The following is a 911-nucleotide window of genomic DNA, read 5'->3' as shown; positions in this document are numbered from 1 at the left end:
CATTCCCAGATGTGAAGGCATTTAATTCCCTACACAGTAGGAAAGTACTTTGGAAGAGTATGTTCTTGACTGTTCACCTCCATGAAAAAAGCCAGCCTGCGGAGGGTGAGTGTAGATGTGATTACACGAAGTACCAGTTTCACCATGGATGAGGTCTGTGCAGAATGTATTCAGGGGAGTCTTGTTTTTCTAGATCTAGAGTTCTTCAGATTTATATGGCTTTGGAGCAGAAAGGAAGTATGCTGACTAATGGTTAGTTGCTGGATGACCCAGAAGAAATGTTATTGTCTGCCTCATGTTGGTGGGGAGATTTTTGAATGAGGCCTAATCTTGAATTGAAAGCTCACTGTGGACTGTCCTAAGGTGGAACCACCCCATAGTTCCTACACTCCCTCTCCCATGTTAGGTGTGAGCTATAGACATGAAGTTTATAGATCTGTGTGCTTACAATGAGACAGTTTTAGAAGCTGAGGTTCTTATACTATTCTCAACTCATGTTTTATTGCTAGGACTACTTATGCCTTTGCTGGAGCAGAGCTAATGCCAGTCTGACAGTTGCTTTTCAAACCTTGTTTAGTTTAAAGACGGCCAGATTTAGTAGCAACAAGTCAGGATGGTGTGGTCCCGGTGGAGTGGGAGAAGTATAGAAGCACTTCAAGTACTAGCCCCTTGGCCATTCCCTGATGCTCTCTGCCCCAAAGGCTCAGGGCCATTTCAGCCCGATGTCCTTCTGGGCTCCAGGGGCCACCTCTGAAGGAGGCAGGCGTCTCCTAACTGGATGAAAGGCACACCTTAATTCAAAGTGTTGCTCTTGCCTTTTGTAATACATCCTCCCAGTTCCTGCTAAGGTGTGTTGGAGCTAGGATTTTGGACACTTGTCTGATAATACATGTTTACCACCAACTTATTCT

This window comes from Hipposideros armiger, unplaced genomic scaffold, assembly GCF_001890085.2.
Source record: "Hipposideros armiger isolate ML-2016 unplaced genomic scaffold, ASM189008v1 scaffold_1288, whole genome shotgun sequence".
Taxonomy (NCBI): domain Eukaryota; kingdom Metazoa; phylum Chordata; class Mammalia; order Chiroptera; family Hipposideridae; genus Hipposideros; species Hipposideros armiger.
Note: the sequence above shows the minus strand (reverse complement) of the source record.